Here is a 6,459-nt window from a genome sequence, read left to right on the forward strand (position 1 = left end):
TTATTGTAGTTCATTCTAAAAGGGAATATCATGGGTGTTTCTCCTGAATCTGCCAGCCCTCGCACTGTGGTGCTGCAGTGAACGGTTGGCATGGGCAGTGACAGGGACAGGGGCAGGGAAAGGAACAGGGACAGGGGCTTGCTGTGGAGGCAGGGTGGTGTCAGAGGCATTCTCCTCCAGATAGAACTACCATTACAGACTGGAAGAAGCTACACATTTCAAAGGAAAAAAAGCAAACAAAACACAGTAGTCCAGATTAGTCCAAAGTACTCCTACAATTTCTGCTGGCACACAGAGAGAGCTGAGCAAGGCATTTGGAATCAATGACTTCCCAGGCTCCCCAGTAGCCCTTCTGCAAACTCAGAAGGGCTCAAGTTCCCTAATGAGACATCAAGTGGTCCCAGCTTCACAAATGGATTACTTCACTTTCCTTCTTTTTCCCCTATGGGGTTTTCCCACCTCTTTCCTTGTAGCTGAAGGAGAAAAATTAAGATTCTTTGCTAGTACAAAGTGTCCATGGATTTCAGTTTTTCCCACCAGAGGATCAGATATTGACCTACAAATACCAAATAATAGGATCAGATTTATTCCCCATTCAGAGGTGACAGAAACAGTTGCAGGTTTTCTGATAAGGGAGTTGGATGAAGCCCAAGCCTCAGAATGCTCTGGACCATCATTTTTTTGCTTCAAAATAGGAATGGGTCTGAACCAGTTTCTAATTTCTCTTTGTTGGGATCTGGCACCATCTAAATCTAAATTTCTTGCTGCATCCAGGGGTTTGGGAAATGAAATTTAAGTACCTAAGACAAAGGGAAGAACTATTGCAAATGTTATACTTTAGCTATGTACCTAAGGTAGGTCCACCTGAGCAACAGAGATTTCTCAATGTGCATAATTTCTTGCAGTCTTGATAAAGCTAAGGTTTGTATCAGAACATCCTGCTACATGTACCAGGTCTTGGATGTAATTCTGTGCAGTCACACCATAGTACATGAAGTACAGACATTGATCTTTCTTGCTTCCTTGTACCCTCCCCTGTACCCAGTCCACAGACTGAAACTTATCTTTTATTTATATATTGTTTATGTGGAACTGGCCCTCAAGTTCCAGCTCTGTATATGTACTTCTCTGTTTATTTCCATCCAATTTCTTCAATACTGGTTTCATATTCTGGTCACATTTAATCTTATAGGAATAAAGAATCCCCAAAATTACTTGATTTCTACAAGCTCTGGTAATACAGACCGACAAGAAGAAAGGAAGCCCTACAGTGAATGAAACCACACTGACACATTATTAGACATTGCAGAACCTATATGAAGGACAGGGGGACATGTAATGTTACAACAGTAATGATTTTGAGAAAAAAACTGCTTATTTCTTTATTTGAGTCATATATTGCTGCTTATTTGTTACTCAGGGTCAAAGACTACCTGCTCTACAAGTGTTTCATCTGTTTCACTTGAACTGGAATATCCCCTTTCCTCGTAGTATACATCATTCAGTCTGTGTTTCCATTCAGAGCAACCTAGAATTTAAGGCGTAAATATGGGGGTTTACCCAGGTTTGCTGCATTTTCTGGAGTGCAGAAACACTGAAGAGAAGCCCAGCAGCCTGTTTTCTTCAAATAAAAGCTGACTTATGCTGGTAGCTCACACATGAGGATAGCTTTTTGGTGCATCAAAATCTTCTCAAAACAGATGCAAAATTGGAAGTCAATTGTGTGAGTGATTTTGGGTTGGGATACAGGCAGACAACCAAAACTATTCATTGTCTGACAGTTACCTTCTGCCTCACTTATAACATTGATTTCTGCTTGAGTCACTTCTAGACAAAAGCAGCTACAATTGTGTGCATTTGCACCACACGTTGTAGAGGCTGGCTTCACTTCTTGTCAGGTTTTCTAGAGACCACTCTGCCTGAGTATGCATTTCAGTTAAAGCAGCCATTAATGCAGATGGAGAATGAAGTTAGAATGGTATCTGGCACACAGGAAAGCAGACTCTGTGACAAATACATCTAGCACTTTAGACACTTCAGATTCTTCTGGGACAGCTGCAACTACTTTGAGTAGTCCCTGCATTGTCAAGCTGTGGATCATAGGTTAATTGGAAAGTTTGCCAGTGCAATAATTGCACCAAGCCTATGGAAGTACAGCACTGCTTCTTTGCACCATTTTACTTCAGATGCTCCAACCCTTACTTTCACAAAGTATCTAAAAGCTGAAACAAAGCATCATATTTTTTGGTCTATTCTGATATCTACAAGGAATTGTTTCCAAAATAGGTTATAGATTTTAGGAGTTCTTTATTTTTTATTCTGATTAATTAAACAGATCAAAAGCCCATCAAATTAAGTGAGAATTAAACATGAGTTTCTTCTCTGCAAAGAAGGAAAAGACAATAGAACTGAGCTCAATGGTAATTCAAATCACAGGTAAAAACTAAGATGTTGTCCTTAGGGGATTTTCTTTGTGTATTAAGCAGCCAAATGGTTTAACAAGTTCTGACGTGTGTGTTAGTGCCAGAAACCTGCACATCTGGTATACTTGCAAACAAGCAGGTGTCTTCCTCCTCTGGGCTCATTTCATAAGAAAAGAAAAAGAGCATACTTTCGGGCTTGAGCTTTTGAGGTGCAAAGGACCAACAAATAATGATGACCTCACCTTGTAGGAGAGGTTCTACACTTCTCTGTTGTGAGTGGCTTTCCTCTCACTGGAGTTCAGTTGTAAGAGAGCACAGGTTCCTCCAGCCAGCTCAGGACAGCAGGGCTGAATGCTGCTTTCTGACATGTCAGGAGCCACAGGGTTTGTTCTGCCCATTCTGACATTAATTATCAGCAACTATGTGTAAATGCAATGAAATTTGACCAGTATGCAAGAAAAAGAGAGTACAATTGTGCTTGATTCAAAAATAACTCTTTATTTAGACCCACCTCTGCTGCATAAGTGATTACCTGAGCATGAAACAGCTAATTTTCTGGGGTCTGATTATTACAGAGACTGGAAAGTGCACAGCATATTGGAAAATATTAAATTGCAAGACCATACAATAGTAATCCTGTTGACATTTTAATGTAAAAATAGTAGTTTAAGGCAAGGAGCAGACATCATCATATTAACCAGACTCTTACTGTAGACTCTTGGACTATTATTTGAAGCTGTCTTAAATGTCTTCCATGACGGACAAAAAACTTGAATGTCTGAAGGCATCAAACCCCTTCCTTTTATGATAGATTTATCTCAAGAAGATTTTCATGATAAATGTAACTAATAGCATGTCAAATAGGCATGGCACACTGGCCAAAAGCAGTGAAAATCAAAGCTCCCTCCCTGACAGTGGTGTGCAACAGGCTCCTCTCTGCTCTCATTCCTACACAGTAAACCACTTCTGCTTAGCAAGATATTTTGGAATTTTATAACAAACTTGTTGTACAATGTAATGGAACATAAATTTCACAGTAATCCTTCTTTCTTCCAGTCATTATTCTACAGCCAGAAAGTGTTTTCATTGAGGATAGCTCAAAGGCCTCTGGCCACAGAAATTGCAAGGGAAGGAGGAGAAACTGAGTACAGAGGCTTCTCTTCCATAGCTGTGTCCATGACAATGACATCAGTGGATATACCTAGGCAGCCTACATATCCCAGACTTGATTTTTATTCCCATTGGTTTGGTTCATACAAAGACTGATCAGTAGAAAACCTTAAGTGAGGGGCTGGTGGAGAGTTTTATTTCTAACAGCATTTGCAAAACAGGCAGTTCCTCACAAGCATGTGATGAGAACAGGGAGTCCAAACCCACCCCAGGCAGCAGAGAGGCCCTAGGAAGATCCTCCCTAACTATACACAACATATGGGGAAAGCTCAGTCCTTCCCTCTGACTTCTGAAGTTGTTCATATGGAAAAGGACCAAGTTTCAATTGTAATCTATCGCAGCTGTCAAAACATCTGGCCAATTAAGTCTGGGATCCCTGCTGTAAATCATAGCAGGAACTTTATGTATCTCTTTCTTATTTAAGTGTATAAAAATACAGTGAAGGCTCTGGCCTGCTCCATTCTCCTTGGGCTCCTGCAAAGAACAGACACTGAGAAATGGACCAACTTCTCTGGAGAAGGGTCTCACCACAGGCAGCTTGCAGTAGGCATAAAGGTCCTGTAGCTTACCTACAGCACAACATCTGTACCTGAGCCTGGAAAACAGGATGAGGCTGTGCTGCACACCAGGAAAGCCTCACTGGCATCAAATATGAGCAGAACTTTTTCTGGTTTTTACCTGAAACCTGTCCTGCATCCTGTAGGCAGAAAGAAGGATGGCCAGTCAGGAAATATACTGCTTCTTTGTCTTCTAGATTCATTTTTTCTAGGTTGTTTTGGTAATTATATATAAAAAAATAAATATTATAGTAATTATGATAGTTATAGCTTTAAAATAACTATATTTTGTCATCATTGTATTGATTTTTTTTTTGTTTTCATTGAGGAAACAGTATTTCTGTTAATGTCCTTGATTATTCATTTTTGTGTTCAGGCCTTCTGAAAAAGTGATAAAACTATTCAAATAGGCTATTTATAGTTTTAGCTATCTCCTGTCTAAGGTAATAAATTAATTAGGATTTTGAGCATAAAAATTTATTTTTTATTTATATATTCAAATATAAGTAATTTCAGCAATCATATAACTATTCTTATTTTTCACTACTCAACTGGCAAATATAAGGATAAAAATTTATTACAAGAACCATATGAAAGCAATAAAACAAAGTAAAATTATCATAAAAACAATCACATATTTTATAGAAAATAGGACTATAAAATCACTTTTTTTTAGGCTTCTTTACCACTAAGAAATTTATCATTTAAGAAGACAACATTCTGCTGTGTTTAAGCATCTTCTGTGTTGAACTTCTTGCGACCCATATGGGAATGGGAATAGGTTTTACTATAACAAATTTAAAAATCTTTACTCATCACTGGTCATGCCAGCACAATCTTTTAGTACCAGTGGTAGAGTAATTTTTTGGTTCTGATATATTTGCAAGTGTTGTTGCTTTCCTTTTACATTCTTCAGTTTCAGGATTTTTGCATACTCCTTCCTTTAGCTGAAAAAAAAATTTCAATTTCTTAATACTCTAGGACTACTTTATTGGCCAAACTTTTCAGATGTGCTCAAACTTAATGCATAAACCCCACAATTTAAAAAGGTAAAAACAAATTTAATGCTACACGGCTTTAGAGAGACTTTCTATTAATTTGACTGAGATAATATTTCAGCTGTTTCCCCTTAAGAGGCAACTTGGAGTTCATATCCTTCACAAAATACTGTGTATGACCTGGGCTTCTTTTATTCACTTTTTATAATCCTTGATATATAGCATTATTTGATTTACATTACAGGGAAGATCTATGAGCATCTTTGGGCAGCAAATTCAAATTAGATCAGCCACATTTTTCCAGTTTATTTCTCCTGTTTTATTACAGGATACCAAACAATACAAACATTATTACCTAGCACCTCTATGCCTTATCCTGTAACTCCATCCCAAAAATATTTGTTAACCAAAGTGGAATTCTTCCGTAGGCATGTGCATAAGCTCTGTGAAATACAGAACTGCATCTTCAGAGGACACTACACCCTTCTGAGTCATTTTTGTGCAACATAGTTGAAGGGAATTTTTTCTGTCCAAGCTCTAATCTTGTAATAGCATGTGTTGTTATTTTAAAAACACATATAACTATTCATCTTGGCAGGCTAATAAAGCACAGAGCTAAAACCCACTTGAATTTTTAAATATTACTCTTTTTAGTGGACTACCATTTTGTTTATTACTAAGCTAATTGTGAATTACTCTCTCCAGTTAGAAAATAGCTTAGTATCACAGACCACCCATTGTACATTTAGTTTTTAAAGTTGCAGTCTGTGAAAAAATAGAAGGAAGGAGTTGTCACTCTTAGCTTGAATTCAGTATTCTTAGACTTCTGTAAAACAGTTACTGGGCTGGGGAGTGAAGTGAGCACAGGAGGAAGTAAAGCAAAAGGAACCAGGAGTGTACAACCTTTCATTTCTCATCAAAAAAAGTAACTGTTGTTCACATAAAAACAGACTGCTTTAAGGATAGGAATATCAGTCCCAAGAAAATTGTAAAAATATCAGGCTGGAGCGTACCTTCTCTGAAGCTCAACATTTACAGAATGTGTTTTCTCCCTTCGTTAATTTTCTTAGCTACTGGCTCTCTTCCCAGGCAGTAGTTTCTCAGGCTGGTGTGTTGTGATCTAAATGCTAGGCTGGGTTATAAGCTAACTTGAAATGCAAAGCGAAAACCAGTGCTTTAAAGTCAGCCTTTCCTACCTATTAAATGTACTGTTTCTCCTAAAGAATCTGTGAATTTACTCACAGCAGTCACCCCGTTTCCCTGTGCAATTACTCTGCTGGTGTTCTAAGAGACCTGTATGCAGTACTGAGA

The sequence above is a fragment of the Parus major genome, chromosome 4 (genome assembly GCF_001522545.3).
Source record: "Parus major isolate Abel chromosome 4, Parus_major1.1, whole genome shotgun sequence".
In the NCBI taxonomy this organism is placed as follows: domain Eukaryota; kingdom Metazoa; phylum Chordata; class Aves; order Passeriformes; family Paridae; genus Parus; species Parus major.